The 18,390-nt window shown below is 36.2% G+C and overlaps 1 long non-coding RNA gene across 1 annotated transcript; it reads right to left on the bottom strand.

Annotated features, from left to right (window-relative positions):
* Window positions 1-5,697: 5,697 nt before the first annotated feature.
* Window positions 5,698-18,125, bottom strand: LOC147581164 (uncharacterized). Its single transcript, XR_015250862.1, has 3 exons — window positions 18,048-18,125; window positions 9,308-9,369; window positions 5,698-5,740 (listed from the first exon to the last, which is right to left on the bottom strand). It is a non-coding gene; the product is annotated as an uncharacterized LOC147581164 (long non-coding RNA).
* Between the last annotated feature and the right edge of the window lie 265 nt (window positions 18,126-18,390).

The raw sequence follows: 18,390 nt of genomic DNA, 5'->3' as shown, positions 1-18,390 counted from the left end.
TTATAACCAGTTGGCTAAAGAAGTTAAACTGGCTTACGGATAACCCAAGACAAGATCTAAATAAGGCAAACAAAGTAAATAAGATCTGATAGTTTACCTTCCAGTAACCATTGTCAAGGGATCTATTAATTTTGGTAGAATTCCCTAAATCTTACCTTCATTGAGTAAGACTTACAATTTATTTAAAGGGAAAAAATGTGCATCTATATACTCTCTACATTATACACGCGAAACCATAATACACTTTAAAAATTCTTACTTACATAATTATAGCAATGTCGAGAATATACAGTAACAGGGATCTATCACGTTATGGAAGCCACATTTTAGGGACTCAAGAATCTTTTTTTTTTCCCTTAGTGGTCAGATGATGATTTGATTTAAAAAAACAAAAAAGGTTGTTTTGATTAAGTAATTGCCACCCCTCTGTACAAAAATTCTAAACCTAGGCAAATCATCTGGATGTATTCAAATGATTTTTCACAAGGAAGGCTCCAGAAAAATTTGGCAATTATTCTTCTGATGTATACATACAATGTCTGGTTGAATAATTAGACTGATGACTGAGAGCGGTTTAGTTCCTTGAAAACCACCTTTTGATTTTTATCAAGCCATGCCAGGTTACAGGTGTTGGCCTAGGAGACCTGGGAGTCAATGATGTTCATATATCAAAGGTAGTACAGCTCCTCTGAGGAGCTGACCTTCATGGAGAGGAAGGATCCAAATAGCAGGGGAAGGCATGCCTACAATTGAGAACGCTGAAAATACAAGGCATTGTTCTAGCTAGTCAAATAATTTTAAAGTCCAACTTCCAAGCATTTTAGAACATCAGTAACAGACCATTGTCATCAAAAGGGCAAGAGGGCCTGACACTATCTGTATTCCAACATTCTAGGCAGGTGAAATTAGACATGCAAGTTAGTCTTGATTTGTCTTTATTGTTTTACATTGAATACAGTTATTCTACAGACTTAGTGAGAACGCTTTCCAAAATGAAAATGAGGAAATCAGATAAATTCCAAAAACAAAAGGAATAGAAGCATTTTGATGACTCTTAGATTAGAGAGTTCTGGGAACAGAGAGTAAGAGTGACACTCTCATCTTTAGGATATTAATTGCTGTGTAGATTCTAGAAATAATACAAAAGTCTTAACCAAGTGCTTTTATCTCTTGGGGCCTCAGTTTCCTCATCTATAGAAATTATTATGGAATTAAATAGTAAGTCCATTCCACATCCCTTATCCTACAATTCAGATAATAATCCTTTTATATTAAATAATTTTCTTCTAGTGATTTATATTTAAATTTATTGGTTCAACCCCCACTCTCATTAGCAACCATTCTCGGATACCTTTTAAATACTTAATAGAAGCTTCATTTCAATTCGAAGGGACAACTTCAAATCCAGAGTGTCCCAACTAGAAGAGTTCTGGTATTTTATGAACAATAATATTTGAACTTGAACTAGAGAAGTTTAGTTTTCAGAGAAGAAAATTAGGTCCTTCTAGCATGCTTACTACAGGAAAACATAAGGCTTGTTAGTGAAAATGAGAGATCCAAGAACACAGTTTTGTTTCCCAAACTCTCGTGTCTGCTGAATGCTCTGTAAAGCCCTGAAGCATGGTAGTTCATTACTGATAAAACCAGGGGAAAAGAGAAGGGCATGTCAAAGTCAGGAGTTCTCTAGCTAAGGTCATAACCAGTGACCTTACAGAATTTAGGAAATACAAATAAACTTGCTCCTATATAGAGATTTTCCAACAAGTAAGATTTACTTAATCATCTCTCTCTAACTTTTAAGACTATTTAGCCAATTTGAAAATAATGCAAATTAAAACCTGGAATGTAATTAAGCAGAAGATTTAATGGAAAGTGGAGAAGTCTTAATAATAAACCAAGATAAATACAAACATTTCATCAAGAAAAGTTTTAACATTTGTTTTATCAAAGAGTTCTGATTTCACTCTTGTTACAAGAAAGAGTGACCATAAAGACAGCAAAGAAATTCAATAAATTTTGATAAAATACGTTAAATCTCTAAATAATTTATACTCAGTTCACAGTTTGTAAAGAAAGTGTATACCACTATACATTTTATTCTGCTATATCTGTTAATTCTATTCATTAAGTAAAAATGGCTGCTTTCATTTTTCAGCTAAAAGCACTAATTTAAAAAGTTTTTGTTAACTGTGGGAGCTTTGATATGAAATAGGTAGGCATCGAGAGAAGGTGTAATGATTGGGAAGAAATGCATGAAGCTGCTTCAAGAATTGTTAGATCAGTGCATAGGGATACATGATGCTCAGGGTGAACAAAGAGATTTAAAGAATTAACTTGGAATTTATCACCTATTCTCTGAATTCCACTAAAGGTTCAAATATATGCACAGTTTTATTTATTTTTTTTTTTATTTTTATTTTTGGGACAGAGAGAGACAGAGCATGAACGGGGGAGGGGCAGAGAGAGAGGGAGACACAGAATCGGAAACAGGCTCCAGGCTCTGAGCCATCAGCCCAGAGCCCGACGCGGGGCTCGAACTCCCGGACCGTGAGATCGTGACCTGGCTGAAGTCGGACGCTTAACCGACTGCGCCACCCAGGCGCCCCAACACAGTTTTAGATCCATGATAAACCTACTCTCTAGGATGTGTCTTTTTGTTTTGTTTGCTTCTCATAAAAACATCCAAGGTTGCTTCAATCATTTAAAAGACAGTGATATGTCAACAAATTTCTAGATTCTTGTCATGGGAGGGCTATGGTGCCCTCCCTGTTTTCTGAAAACTGAAATGGGTTCTCTGATGTCTCCGTGTGGCAAACTAAAAATAATCATTTCCATTGTTGTGGGAAGCATGACTGGAAGAGAAAGGATCATGAAAGAGAGGAACTATAATTTCACGTTGGGAGAAGCTAATTTTAATGTCTTTTAGACTTGTGACATCACACTTTTTGTGACAGGGTCAATAGAGCTTTACCCAAAAAGATAAAACACCAAACTTTCACATTATGAAAGAGAACAAGAGGATTTGAGCTTCAAAAATAACCAAAGAAGAATGACTGTGCCTCGAAAAACAAAACCTGAGAGACTCTTGATGAGGTAGACAGTCCACCAAGTGTAACTGAATTAGACTAAACTGTGATCTGATTAGATATACACATGTACACACAAAATATCTCCGACAAATATTACAATTTGTAATATATTCTTGTCAGTTGGGTTTGCTTAATCAGAATATAAAATTTCATAAAAGCTATAGCTCAACAGAACAAAATTACTACACTCCTAATATTGCAAACATAATTAACTTTGAATTATGTGAATTAACAGCGCCTAACAAATTATCATTCAGCTCTGAAATTAAATTCTTTGGTACCATTAGATTTGTTTGTTAAGCTCAAGTAGGCAAAAGTTGTATTTAATAAAGTAATAATGGTGCTTTGCTAAGAGTGCCTTTGAGAAACAGATTTATCCAAAATAAATCAAGGAATTTCTATTATTAGTTAATTTGTGAATATCACAATGCCTGCATAATAAAATTAAGGAAAAAATTTGATGCTCTTACAGGGTACTAATGTTTATTACAGGAAGCCTTTTTCTAATTATCTCTTTAATTAGGTATTTTATATGGGATTTTGTGGTTGCATACATGTAATGTAAACACATTTAATATTGTTTTAGACTCACAGGTCTTTTTCCATTAAAGTTATACTAGCACTTCCATTAAAAAAAAAATTAAAAGTCAGGGTCATTTAAACTTCCTCTTACATTATCCATCTCAGGTAATTGCCTCCATCCATTCTCAGAATATATTTAAAGTGAACAAACAAGAAATCAAGAAATATAACATTTAAATATTTTCATGTGACCACAGGAATTGGAATTCAAAATATAATCTTCCCGTATGACAGAGTCTATCCACGTAAAATCTCATGTTTCAATGGACTAAAATTTTAATATATCAGGAGCAGAGATGAGGGAATGCTTTCACTTCTTTGTGTAAAGAAAGGAACTTTGCTCAGATGTTCGATTAAGTTCTCCAGCAAGGTATCCTCTGAACACTAGAGATCCAAGCAATGATAAAGGAAGGCTAGGCTTTAGAAATGCCTGCGAGAATAACTGTGAGAGAGGAAAGACAAATGATTTAAAATCAAAACAAAATAAAACTCTAGCAGAATCAGTTGATTTGAATGCCAACATAATGCATGTGCTCTCTCATTAAAAAATAACTCCAAGATAATTTTTTGAGATCTAGGAACCCTGGTAAACTCAGTCAACTTAACTTCTATAATATTTGAGTTTGCCATGAGGGGAATTAGAAAAATGTTTAAAATGGAATGTGTTTGGAGCCTGAATTTAATTTTGAGGGTCATGTTGCAATGTTGCCTTACACTACGACTTTCTGCATATTCCAATTATAAAATTCAACTGGAGAGATGACAAGGAGAATGTTTACCAGGAATTTCACTCTGTAGTGAAGGCTGTTTTGCTACTATAAGGCTTGTGCTGCCTTTCTTTCATAAATCATTTCACCTACCCCGCCTGTATAGGGCTTGGGATGTAGAAAGTATTTTTCTAGTCAGAGAGACAAGTTTGTCCTTGTTCCTAATTCTATCCCTTATTCCTTGCCAAATCCTTCTTATAACAAGCGACTCAAACACTTCAGCTGAATTGTCAGCATTAGACGTTAGTGGCCATGGTGAAGGAAAGCGTGTGTGTAAGTGTGTGTGTGCGTGTGTGCGTATGTGTGTGTGTGTGAGAAAGAGAGAGAAAGAGAGAGGAGGAGGAGGAGGAGGAGATGGAGGAAAAACAGGAAGGAAGGAGCGAAGGAAGGAACGAAGGAAGGAAAGAAGAAGGAAACAGAAGGGAGGAAAGAAAAATGAGTACAAAGTAGGCAGATAGGCAGATAGAGAGAAAGATCCAGCTACCAGTTCTCAGAGAGATACAACATGTGTCTTAAAATAATCAGCATAGACCATCTAACTGAAAGCCTGTTTTTAGTTGAAAAATCTTTTCTTTTCTTTTAAATTTTTTATGTTTATTCATTTTTGAGTGAGAGAGAGAGAGAGCTCCAGCTGGGGAGGGCAGAGAGTGACAGAGACACAGAATCAGAAGCAGGCTCTAGGCTTGGAGCTGTCAGCACAGAGCCTGATACAGGGTTTGAGCACCTGAACCCACGAAATCATGACCTGAGCTGAAGTCGGACCCTCCACCAACTGAGCCACCCGGGCGCCCCTCGAAAAATCTTTTCTGTGATTGTAATGGGAAAAAAAGTACCCACTATTCTAAATTCGAATAAAATGAAAGTTTGTGCTATTAGTGTTACTTGTCAGTGTTGTTTGTCTCAATATTCAGTAAATAAATTTTCCGGGAATACATATAATCTTACCCTTTATTCCTGTATTACTAAAGCAGCCTCCTAACTGCCTTCTGTTTCTCCAGCATTGCCCCCAATGCTGCTCATCCTTCATATTGTAGAAGCAGTGGTCTTTCTAAAATGCATCTCATTTCCCTGCTTTCAACCCTCAGTGACGTCACTTTTTCCCTGATAAATACTACCTAATGTTAGATGTAATGCATCACACAGTAATTACCTACTTACCTGACCAAAATCTTCCTACACAGCCACTACTTGGTCCATCACTTAACTCTTAATGCCTATAAGCACCTGACAAATGATAGTAGCTCAATAAATACTTACCCGGTAAATCAAATAATGGATGTAAGTTCTGTATGAGAAGAAGAGCTGCAAACACAGAAAATAATATATTTATAAAATTAGAAACATGTTAGGAACATGCAAAAACAAGACAATATTTTTAAAATTGCTTCGTGTGTGTAAGAGAGTGTTATGCATAGTGGTGATTAGGGAGGTGAAATGATTCCATGTCCATTATCTTATTTGACCCTCAAAATCAAGCTGTGGCTTAAAATAATCAAGAGAAACAAAAGAACATAAAAGTAAACATTTTAAAGGACTCACTATAGAGCTCAAACTTTGCAATACCTGCTTTTTAGACACAGCATTAAGTTTTGAATGTTATTTTTCTTCCAGTAGTTTCCTATTCTCACTTCCTATTGTTTTGAGGATTTATACACACAGAGTATTTATAGATTATTAATATTTAGTATTTATTTTCCTAAAGGGTGCGTATAGGTATATACGTATATATGCACAGAGAAAGTAGACTAGGTAGAATTGTGAGCTCAGACAAATGACTTCTCTATGCCTCAGTTGCCCCAGCCACTAAATGAAGATAGTAATAATACCTATTTCATAAGTTTGTATCAGGCTTAAATAAGTTTACTTACAGAGTAGTAAGAATAAAAACCTGGCATAGAGTATACACATGAATTATTGGTTCTTAGAATTATTACACATACAGGGTAAGTTACTAATTTGAACCCCATCATTGTATCTGGAAACTATTATCTATCTATATAAAGGTCTCTCTCAAAAATTTACACTAAGATTACTGAAAGGCAACTGATAAAAGCACTTATTTTTATTTAAATTGTACGGACACGACTTTTTTTCTAATTATACAACTCTTGTAGGTTCTTGACTTCCTTTATTCAAATATTGTTTTCATTAATTGAAAGGGCAACTTGAATTATAAAACCCAAACAAATTTTTTCTAGAATCAACTTACATTTAACAAATTCTGTACTCAGATGTGCTAAGTACTTCTTGAATACTGCCCCCCCCCCTTCGATTTATGTAACATTTTCATTACTTAGTTCTGAGAACACATGACTATTACTAAAACCAAATTTTTATAGGCTGTTAGTTTCTAGTGCAGATCATTTTGCCTCTAGGTGTTGCAGAATCAAAATCAAAACAACTAAATAATTTAGAGGTAAATTAGCAAGCAACTGAAAATGACTTATCACAAACTGGTTCCATGTGGCAAAAGAACTGACAGAATTATTACAATCTAGCAGATCAGCAGCTTCTCTCTCTCTCTCTCTCTCTCTCTCCTCCCCACAAAGAGATAGAAACATATAAATGGCATAGAAATGTATATTCATGTAATAAAAAAATCAATACAACTTCATTTCTCTTCTCCCAAAAAATTGTGCCTAAAAACTCCATGATGTCTGAGCATGTAATTGCCACTCTATTCTTATCACTTAGGGAAATTCTGTACAGAGAAGCAGCTGGAGGGAGGGTATTGAGGTAGAAGTTTGTCATTTCATCTCATTTTCTACTCAGCTGTATTCCAACACCCAAATCCTTTTATCAGTTTAAAGGAAATTTTAAAATAGAGAGCTTAATTTGGGTTAATATATGACTTTGTTAACACCTCATAATGAAAAAAAAACAATAAACACAACAATAAATACTATCTTTTGTTTTTGAACACCAACATAAAAGTGATTACAAAATATAAAAGTACAGAGTTGGAAAGGATCATATAGATTGCCCCCAAATTTTACAGCTGAGAGAAATAGGATGCAGCGGGGATTAATCGTCATGCCAAAAACAACGCATAGATTTGTACCATTCCTGGAACGACAACCTCTGTCTTCGAATGCCAAGTTCCATGTGCTTTCTGTATCTCAATTCAAAAATAAAATTATTGTGGATCATTGGTTCCTGCTAACTTGTTTTTAAGATAAAACATTAGTGTCTTTCGCCCAAGATCGCCCGTACTTTAGGGCATCGCGAACGTGGTTTGACTGTATGCCCGAGAAATAGAAGCAAAGGGCCACAGGTCTGCAGCAATACACCAAATTCCTCACGTGGCTCAGGTTTCAGACAAAGTCATATGGAAACCTCACCAGAAAAAGAATCATTCATGATGCATAACTTGCCGTTCAGCGAAGAAAGGCCCCAATACCCTATTCTACCATTCTGACACCTAAAAATTCAACTACAATCTCAATTCTCTCATTTCTCATCCTGATATCCAAGGGTCTTCTTGGTATTATTTTGCTCTCAGTGGGAAAACGAAGCCCCGATAAGCCATTTTCAGCCAAACGTGTTCTCTTCTCACAAGTCCTTTCAACAGTTTGCTAAATCATGGCGTTCTCGAGAGCGAGGTGATCTCCTATTTAGTGCCACTTCCCATTATGTGCCCTGATATGTGCCAAATACATTTTAGAACATAAAACTAGTGACTCAGTCGTTAATCTTGAGGACTATTTTCTTCAGGCTGAAACTTGACTTTAACTTTTTTCCACCTATTTTTTATATATGGGGGGATGATTTACTCTTTTAATTTTTCTCTCAACTTTTCTAGTAAAGAAGGATGAGTTATGCACTAGGCTCTAAGCACAAACATCTGTATTTAATGGAAAGATTACTTCAAGATTACTTCATAATTTCAAACTGTAATAAAATTTTTTGGAATCTTTAATTCTATGTTTCCTTAAAGAAAATAGTGCTTTACTGCTGACTCAGGATCAGCCTGATATCCATTCTCACAACCCTCACCCCTTGGGGTCTATTTCGCCTGTATTAGCACTTAGGCAGTCATCCATTATAATAGAATCCCAAGATACAGAGACAATTATCTTTCTAAATTAGCTTGTTCCTAATTAGTGAAAAAAAATACCTAGCCCAGAAATGTTTATTTTCCTTGCATCTAGACATCCAAGAATACTACTGTTTTAGCTTTCAAACCAACATTATGAGCATGATTTTCTTTTTCCTTTGCTGCCAGTATGTATAGGCAGTAAAGACACATTAAAGAGCCAAACCCAAGGAAGGGAGTGTAGAGGTGAGCCAATAATAGAAATCAGTGTCATACCGTAGGGCAACAGTAAGCTGGCCAGTCTGATGAAGGACACATATAAACATTGAGGTCAGGGCAAGGCAGGAAAGAAAGCAAGGTGGACAGATAAGATGTCGATAGATATAGAACCAGGAGGTCAGGTAGGAAACTGGGACTAGAAATTAAGCTTAAAGAAAAAAAAAACATTAACCAAGAGATTTTCAACTTTGGGGAAAATAGGACAAGAGCAAAAAGAATTAGCTCATGCAGAAACTTTTGCTGCATCAACTGTTGACTCAACTATTCTGGTTGCCCCAAAACTAACTCCATTCCTCTTGCATCCTGAATGAGACCAGCCCAGGGGGGGTGCAGAAATGGCCACTGAACAAAGCCAACTGGGGAGAAGAGTGTGGAAGCAGGGCATTCCCACGGATTGCAGATGATTTCTGTACGATCTGCTGTTCCCAGTCTGGAAAAGCCAAATTTGTTTCATGTTGGATTTGAATGTTACAGAAACAATTCAACCTCAGTAGTATTAGCTTACTTATTAATTGAAGCCATGCATTAATATTTACAAGGACCTTAGTACTAACCTTTAATATCATGGTCTGTTTGAAGGGATTTTTCCATATTGTCTTCTTTTGCCAGAGACCCACTGTGGTTTGGAATTCAAAGCAGAGAAAAGGGCAGAGAGCCAGTCAAACTACAGGAGAAATGCTGGAGACCTTCCCACAGTTCGCAGCAAATTTGGCTTTCCTGCCCACATTGCTTCTAGCAGGATCTTCTAGGAAATTTGACATCGTTTCTTCATTAATTTGTGAAATATTTATTGAGCACCTACTGTGAGACAATGGTCCACTATAGAACACAACTGTGATTTCGGGATGCATTGTGGGAGGTGAAGGATTCAGGGAATGCCGCCATTTCGTCCCTCTGATTTCTACCATATTGACCTGAGATTTCCCATTCTAGTTCTGGCTTGAAATTTTATTTCTCTTAAACCATATCAAATGTATTACTCACACATGTATCTGTGGAACATTTTTTGAAACTCCTTAGGATGTGCCAGTTGTTAGAAAAAGCAAAGTTAAAAAAGATAATTTCCTTGCTTTAGAAATTCCATGATTTGTAAAGGACACATAGAAACAACTTGAATATTATCTCCTCTCGCTATAAGGGTATTTGCAAATATATGCCTTATCTATTTTACCAGAAACCCAGAGAATTTTTTATTCTGGAATTTAAAAATATGAATCCTTCACTTGAAGACAAGTCACAAAAAGAGAAACTGAGGATTACAAGTGAAAAACCATAAAACAAAAGCAGAGAAGAGGCTGTGTGTGTATGTGTGTGTATGGAAAAAAACTACATATATACATATATATTTTTTCTTTTTCCTCCTAACATTAAGGAAGTTGAGGAAAAGTCAAATTAGGCCATATGGCTACATTTCTTAAGCACCTATGTGAAGAAGAGTTACTGGGTAGGCCATGCAGGTTATCGCTAATTTGATGATCACAAATGGATTTTAAAGAAATCTTTGGAGCATATAGAACAAGTGACCAGAAAACAATAACAATGTTTTAAATAGCAGCATTTATTCATCACCTTGTATATTCTGCATATTGTGCTAGACACATCACTATAAATTAGCACAGTGCTCCTAAAACATATAGTACATTAGACAGACACTCCCAAAGTGGTTATCAAAGGATTTTCATAGATATCTTGCATCTCCCCCACACATACACACCAAATTAATTAGTTTTCAGGCTAATTTAATGAAATGTTAAACTAAAACTTCAAAGGAGTTTTGTTTTTTTTTTTAATTTTTTTTTTAACGTTTATTTATTTTTGAGACAGAGAGAGGCAGAGCATGAATGGGGGAGGGTCAGAGAGAGGGAGACACAGAATCTTAAACAGGCTCCAGGCTCTGAGCTGTCAGCACAGAGCCCGACGCGGGGCCTGAACTCACTGACCGTGAGATCATGACCTGAGCCGAAGTCGGCTGCTTAACCGACTGAGCCACCCAGGCGCCCCTCAAAGGAGTTTTTGTGTGTGTGTGTTTTATACTGCAGGTGGTCTTGTGGTCTTTAACACAATAGGGTAGAAATTCCAAATGGAGAATATAATATATAGCCATCCACACACTATTTTTGGACAATGGAAACCATTTTCCATGGAGCGTATTGAAGCATTAGTTGTGTTAGTGCTCTGAGAGATATGCTTTAGGAAATATGTGATCGGGCATGAGGCATTGGGAAGAAATAACTTGAAACAGAAAATAAATGACTGTTAATATTCATATACCTTTTCTAAAATAAGACAAAATTACAAGTTCAAATTTAGGAGAGCTTAGGAGAAGGAAACTCTTAAAAGTTTCCACTTTGTGTTGGAATGGACATTACTAACAATTCATTGTCATTGCTCTTATGTTGGATTTTTCTCTTTATTGCATTATTTTGGTGAACTTCAGATGACCTCCTCTCATGAACTTTGATCATTTTACTATTTGGTCTCAGCTTCCTGAATCACAAACTCTTCTATCATGGGAAACTTCAAGAACTTCATCTCAAAATGGGAAAAGAATCACCACAATTACAAGAATTATGGACAAAACGACAGGGACATACTGAGGAGAAGATCCTTCTTGCAGGGGGTCCGCGAGGGTGGATTTTATAAAAAGAAGACAAAAGGAGATATATAACTCCCACGGAAGCTGCTAGGGTTTACTTGGAGACTTGATCCAAGAAAACATTTGAAAAGAACAACAAAGAGAGATGGTTATGAAATGGATTTTGTCAAGCTGTTTGCTAGAAAGTTTCCGGTTCATTTTTTTACCCATTTTGTAAACACTGTGCATCACTGTGGTACATGCATTTAGTTATGACTCCACTTTGTTTCTGATGCAGAATAATTGTGTAGGCCATTTTCCCCATCCCAGTTCCTAATTTTATCTGAAGCATCATTCTTTAATACTCGATTGGTTCATGAACAAAAGGGGAAACCATTCTAGCATCTAGTCCCATCCTCCAAGCCTGACATCAGGTTGGAAAACTCTTGTGAGTGTGTTCATACTCACATTCATACCATAGAATGAAAGCAGCTTGCAACAAATTCCAATTGGATGGCTCCTGCTGGCCCATGGCTGAGCTATATGAGTCCCCACCTAGCCAATCCTGGAAAAAGTGAGTGCTTGTGGTCTCAACTCTACAGACAACTGTAATGTGCTGGATATCGTATTGATTCTATCAGTTCCAGACAAAACCTCAGATGGTTTGTAGTTTCCACTTCTCTTCCTTAAACACCTAGTCTTTATCCTTAGACTTAACAACCAGAGGAGAAATTAACATTCCCCCTGATCATACCTAACTCCGAAGTTATTCAAGTTGAGCACCAGAGACTGATTTCTTTTTTCTTACGTATGTTGAGAGGCTGTCCCCCTTTATCATACCTGAGGAGACAACCTAAATACCTCAGATATTTTTATGGTTAAGTTTTCTTGATGATTATACATTTATCTTCTGACTCAAAATTTAAATTAATTCCAAAACAAACAGAATTGAACAGTGAAACTTATGCTTTGTCTGCTGTTGTTTTTATAAGGGAATAAAGATAAACCATAAAATTTCCACTCTCAGGCTACAGTATCTGACCTTTTAAAACCCAATTATCGAGCTTACATAAGCTTGATATTATGCTTTAGGGTTCATTTTCTTGTTTTTCTTATTTTTTCCTACTTTGGTTCATTGGTAGGCAATTGTAAGCTTCCAAGGTAATTTCTGGAGGAAGGTAGGCTGTAAACCAACAAAAATATGAAAAGAGAGAAATAGCTGAAACTAAAGGCTACACAAATGAAGTGACCTAAAGTAGAAAGTGAAAGTTGATCATGTCAAAAAATTAACAGCATAAAAAGGCATTAAACAGAAAATCACTAGGACTATTGGTAAAAGTGGATATGAACAGTGCTTCATTATTTCTGAACAGATGTAGGCTACTAAAACCCGAAGCTATTTCTATATTTCTATACATAAAGAAGTTAGGTCAACAGGCTATGGCAGGAGGTAAGCTCAGCTAGAATTCTAGCAGGGAAAAAAAAGAATAAAATTGTTTGAGATAGCTCAGAAGAAGAGTAATATTTTGGGGGAAAGAGCTTCAGGAACATCCAACATTCTCTCCTAAAACTGTTGTATGATGGCTCAGGCCACTTCTATTCCATATTTAACAAAAAGTCTACATAATTATGTTTTAGAATACAGTAAAATGTCTGTTTGAAGTCATATTTATTGTGGTTCCTAAAAGATTTCACTGGGTACTTCTTGGTTTGTTTTTTTTTTTTCTCTTGTTTCCTTTTGAAATTTTTATGTGATCTGCTCCCAACCGGCCAGAGAGAACCCTGTGCCAGCTGCTAGCAAGCCTAACATAGTGATCGGGCATCTGACCAATATTACTATTTCTGCTGCCCTCAGAATGCAGGAAAATAAAGTCTTTGACTTCTACCTTAGAGAAAAAAAGGTAATCAAGTTTTCTAGTAGAGTGTAAGAACAACTAAACTCTATACGACAGTATTTTATTAATTCAATGAGTATCATTTTGAAGTAATTTGCATTTTACCAGAGGTGTGTCAACGAGTAAGAAATGTGATGATTTCTAGTTTTTAACAATCAATTAACGTCTTGCTAAAAATATCGGCCTTTTGTTTTAGTGGCTTTTTGTGTCTACATGTTTTGGAAATACGAAAAGGTGTACCTATGATTATTCTTAAAGATAAAGGTCACAAGAGAAACAATATCTTTTGAACTAAATGCTTTCTCATGTTTGACTAAAGAGTAGTCAACAATCGGTCTCTCATCTTGTGGTCTGTGGATGAATAAATACAGAGGTAGTATTATAACCTAGGAAAACAGTATGACCTTATGCAGATCCTAGTTTGTGGCTACATTACTCGGCTTCAATACAAAATGAAACAATCCAGTCAAAATGATCATATGAAAAAGACGAACGTGTTCAATTGCTGTAAAGGCCTTTATCATGACAATATATGTAAAGGTACAGGAGAGAGGTACCATTTTGGTGGAATCCTCTTCTCTTCCCCCCTAGAAATGCGTTGGCTATTCTTGCCTTCCTCTGGACGTTCCCACTTGGCTTCAGTGGGAGCCTTCCTCCGGATGTTCCCACTTGGCTGACCATGGCCTAGGTGGCTAGGGTAGGTATGTTCCTGGTGTGTACGCTTGAGCCTACCCTTGTCAAGGCCTGTGGATGCACCACCACCTACTCTAGCAGTTCACTGCTTCAAGAACTCAACAGCAACATTCACCCCCAAGTGTTCAGGTCCAGACCAGCTTTGACAGCAGCTTTGTTTCTGTACAGTTTTATTTCCGTACAAACGCCAACCAGCTATCATTGTGCTCCACGATGACAATGTAGGTTAATGCAAAATAAGAGCAAGACTCAAATATCAATATCTTGGGAAATTTGTAAATGTTCGGGAGGCTAATTCCTTTTTTATCAATAGGCACATTTGTTGTTGCAAATTTATTCCGTTAAAATACAACGCCATGAATTTCTCTTCTCAATTTTTCTCTAATCCGCAATACATATGTTCAATATATCCTTCTTCAGTAAATTGGTCTCCTGATAAACAAGGATAGGTTTCACAGAGGCAATTTTCTTTCTTTCTTTCTTTCTTTCTTTCTTTCTTTCTTTCTTTCTTAGATGTTAGGACAGTTTTAGGTGACAACAAAACTGAGCAGAAGGCACAGAGATATCTCATATATCCCCTGACCCCACACATAACCCAGCTTCCCCCACTATCAAGATCCTGCATCAGAGTGGTACTTTTGCTACAATTAATGAAACTACATTTTTAAATCTGATAATGGCAAGATTGCAGAATACCAGATTAATGCACAAAAGCCAATTGTTTCCTTATACAATAACAATGAATAAGCCAAATGTGAAATTAAAAACAATAAATTAATTAAACAACTAATACAATTTTTTTAATTTTTTTACGGTTTATTTATTGCTGAGAGACAGAGACAGAGCTTGAGCATGGAAGGGGCCGAGAGATGGGGAGACACAGAATCTGAAGCAAGCTCCAGGCTCTGAACTGTCAGCACAGAGCCCAACATGGGGCTCCAACTCACAAACCGAGAGATCATGACGTGAGCTGAAGTCGGACACTTAACCGACTGAGCCACCCAGGTGCCCCAACAATTAATACAATTTACATTAGCCCTCTCAAAATTGAAATACTTAGGTATATATCTAACAAAATATGTACATGACCCATATGAGAAACATTGCAGAGCTCTAATGAATAAAGTCAAAGAAGAAATAAACCAATAAACGGAGAGATATTTTATGTTCATGGATAGGAAGCCTCAATATTGTCAAGATGTCAGCTTTTCCCAATTTGATCTATAGATTTGACAGAACGCCAATAAAAACAATCAACAAGTCATTTGGAATTTTCATATCATGAACAAGTTATTTTGGATATCAAGAAACTGATTATAAAGTATATGTGGAGAGACAAAACAAAAAAACAAAAAACAGAATAGCCAATACAACAATGAAGCAGAAAAACAAAGTTGGAGGACCTATACTACTTGACTTCAAGACTTACTATAAAGCTACAGTACTCAAGATAGTGTGCTATTGGAGAAAGAAAAGACAAATCAATGGAACAGAATAGAGACCAAAAATAGATTCACATAAACATATTCAACTGATCTTTAGCAAAGGAACAATGGCAGTAAATGCAATAAATGGCAAAGATGGTCTTTTTCAACAAATGTTGCTGCAAGAACTGGACACCTACATGCAAACAATAAAAAAATTAATCTGGACACAGACACTTGCATAAATTAACTCTAAATGGACAGCAGACCAAAATGTAATAAACTCCTAGAAGATAATGCAGGAAAAAAAAACTAGATGACCTTGGCTATGGTGATGACTTTTGAGCTACAACACCAAAGGCATAATCCATGAAAGAAATAATTGAAACTTTAGATTTCATTAAAATTAAACATCTCTGCTTTGTGAAAGACAGTGCCAAGAGAATGAAAAGAAAAGCCACAGACTGGGAGAAAATATTTGCAAAAGTTATGTCTGAATACAGGACTATTATCCAAAATATACAAAGGACTCTTAAAACTCAACAATGAGAAAACAAACAACTCCATTTAAAAATAGGCAAATGCCTCTCCAAAGAAGATATACAGATGGCAAATAAGCGGGTGAAAAGATTCTGCACATCATGTGTCATCAGGAAAATACAAATTAAAATAACAATGAAATACCACTATGCATGTATTAAAATGGCCAAAATCCAGAACATTGATAGCAAATGCTGACGAGGTTGTAGAACAACAAGAGCTCTCCTTCATTGCTGATGGGAATAAAAATGGTACAAGCACTTCAGAAGACAGTTTGGTGGTTTCTTATAAAACTATACTTACTGTTACCATATGATATAATAATTACGTTCTTGGTATTCCTCCAAAGGAGTTGAAAACTTAGGTCCATAGAAAACCCTGCTCACAGAAGGGTATGGCACCTTTATTCATAATTGCCTAGACTTAGAGGTATCCAAGATGTCCTTTCGTAGGTGAATGGGTAAATAAACTGTGGTGCATGCAGAAAGTAAGATATTATGAATATTATTAATCACTAAAAAGAAATGAACTATCAAGTCATAAAAAGACATGGAGCAACCCTAAATGCACTCTCTCACCAACAGAAAAAAAAAATCTGAAAAGTCTAAATACTGTATAATTTCAGGGCACCTAAGTGACTCAGTCAGTTAAGCGTCTTACTCTTGATTTTGGCTCAGGTCATGATCTTGTGGTTTGTGAGTTCCAGTCCTGCATTGGGCTCTGCGTTGGCAGTGTAAAGCTGCTTGGGATTCTCTTTCCCTCTCTCTCTCTGTCCCTTCCCCATTCTCTATCTCTCTCTCAAAAATGAATAAATTAACTTAAAAAAATTAAATACTATATAATTTCAACTATATGCCATTCTGAATAAAGCAAAATTATGGACATGGTAAAAAAGATCAGTGGTTGTCAAGGGCTTGGAAGACGGAGGGATGGATGAGTGAGGCACAAAGGACAGTGAAATATACTCTATATGTTACCATAATGATGCATTTATTTAGGACAGTGAAAATACTCTGTATGTTACCATAATGATGCATTTATATCATTGTACATTTGTCCAAACCAACAGAATGTATAGCACCAAAAGTGAATTATAATGTAAAGTATGAACCTTGAGTGATTTTGATGTGTCAATATAAGATCATCAATTGAAATAAATGTGGGAGGTGCTGGTAATCCAGAAGGCTATACATGTGTGTTTCAGAAGGTAGGTGAGAAATCTCTGCACCTTCCCCTAAATTTTGCTGTGAACCTAAAACTACTCTTAAAAAAATAATAAATCTTAATAAAGAAAGAAAAAACTCCCCAAACAATAAAGTGATGTTTCGAGTAAAACAATTGTAGGGGCGCCTGGGTGGCTCAGTCGGTTGAGCATCCGACTTCGGCTCGGGTCATGATCTCATGGTTGGTGGATTCAAGCCCTGCGTCGGGATCTGTGCTGACAGCTCAGAGCCTGGAGCCTGCTTCGGATTCTGTGTCTCCCTCTCTCGCTCTCTGCCCCTCCCCCACTCATGCTCTGTCTAAAACATAAATATAAACATTGAAAAAGAAAAAAAAATTGTCACTTGCTGAAACTCATTGACCATGGCATAAAATGTTATCCGCATAGGTTAAGATGAAGAATCCTGATTCTCATGTCTCAATGACTGCAAATTAAGCAGCCCTTTAAGAAAAGTTCTCAAAAAGCCTCTTCTGCAGAAATCATACTCATGTTTGACATGTCTCATCTCTCACCCTTGAGGTCATGATTCCATAGTTATCATGGATTATAGTGTCCTCTACACCTTTGAAATTACCTGATGAAAAATCCAACCTCATTATACTAATGGTTTCAGAGACTAAAACAAAGTTGATAATGCTTGTCCAATGAATATTAAATCAGGACAAACCTGAAACAAAAGCTCTGCAACCATATCACAGGACCAGTCTAAACTGAAACTGAGCCATTACATGGTTGATGAATCTCAGAGTGGGAGAAGACTTATCAACATAAATTTGCCATACGATAATGAGTTGCAGAAGTGTTTGAGAACAAAAAGAACTTTATCCGTTCACGTATACAGGCTGTAAGTATCACGTCTTCTCACATCTATATATCACTATCAAGAGTATTAGGAAAAGTTCAGAAAATCCCAGCAGTCATCAATTCTCGTCTGTGTTTAATTACCTGAAAAATCCAGACAAGTTTGAATCATCCAAGCCGGTGGTGTTTTCCATAACCAATTGTTTTTAATAAACATTCATGAACAGAAGCAGTTCTGCTTTCTTAACCCTCAACATTTTGAAATATCTGTAGAGAGAAAAGCAATACTAGAGAGAGCATAGAATATACTCTGTGGAGTGTTGCAAGGTGGTACATTTATTAAGTATTCCTTATGACACTTTAAATATTTTACTCATGAATGCCATATAGAATTACAGTCTTTCTAAGGCTGTGATTTGGATTGCTTTAATTATTGTATATCCACTTCCAACTTGGTTTTTACCCTTGATTCTTCCCCAGAACATAA

This window comes from Puma concolor, chromosome B2 (assembly GCF_028749965.1).
Source record: "Puma concolor isolate L17-30 chromosome B2, mPumCon1.1.hap2, whole genome shotgun sequence".
Lineage (NCBI taxonomy): Eukaryota > Metazoa > Chordata > Mammalia > Carnivora > Felidae > Puma > Puma concolor.
The sequence above is the reverse complement of the archived record's forward strand: the minus strand, read 5'-3'. Positions and strand labels throughout refer to the sequence as shown.